Raw genomic sequence first — 1,073 nt, 5'->3', positions numbered from 1 at the left:
CTCACTTGCCTCAGTTAAGGTCAGTGTTCATGACTCCACCATAAGAAAGAGACTGGGCAAAAATGGCCTGCATGGCAGAGTTCCAAGACGAAAACCGCTGCTGAGCAAAAAGAACATAAAGGCTCGTCTCAGTTTTGCCAGAAAACATCTTGATGATCCCCAAGACTTTTGGGAAAATACTCTGTGGACTGATGAGACAAAAGTTGAACTTTTTGGAAGGTGTGTGTCCCATTACATCTGGCGTAATAGTAACACAGCATTTCAGAAAAAGAGCATCATACCAACAGTAAAATATGGTGGTGGTAGTGTGATGGTCTGGGGCTGTTTTGCTGCTTCAGGACCTGGAAGACTTGCTGTGATAAATGGAACCATGAATTCAGCTGTCTACCAAAAAATCCTGAAGGACAATGTCCGGCCATCAACTTGGGTTCTGCAGCAGGACAATGATCCAACACACACCAGCAAATCCACCTCTGAATTGCTGAAGAAAAACAAAATGAAGACTTTGGAGTGACCTAGTCAAAGTCCTGACCTGAATCCTATTGAGATGCTGTGACATGACCTTAAAAAGGCAGTTCATGCTCGAAAACCCTCCAATGTGGCTGAATTACAACAATTCTGCCAAGATGAGTGGGACAAAATTCCTCCACAGCGCTGTAACAGATTCGTTGCAAGTTATCGCAAACGCTTGATTGCAGTTGTTGCTGTTAAGGGTGTCCCAACCAGTTATTAGGTTTAGTGAGCAAGCACTTTTTCACACAGGGCCATGTGGGTTTGGATATTGTTTTCCCTTCATAATAAAAAACTTCACTCAAAAACTGCATGTTGTGTTTACTTGTGTTATCTTTGACTAATATTTAAATTTGTGTGATGATCTGAAACATTAAAGTGTGACAAACATGCAAAAAATAAAAAATTAGGAAGGGGGCCAACACTTTTTCACACCACTGTATATATGTGTGTGTCTGTATATATACATTTCTTTTTCTTTAGCCTACTTGCATATCATGACCATTAAAAATTATATATTATACTGTATATATATTTGAGTATTTCAAGTAACAAGACACAAA

This window comes from Barbus barbus, assembly GCF_936440315.1.
Source record: "Barbus barbus genome assembly, chromosome: 30".
NCBI lineage: Eukaryota > Metazoa > Chordata > Actinopteri > Cypriniformes > Cyprinidae > Barbus > Barbus barbus.
This window is presented reverse-complemented; position numbering follows the sequence as displayed.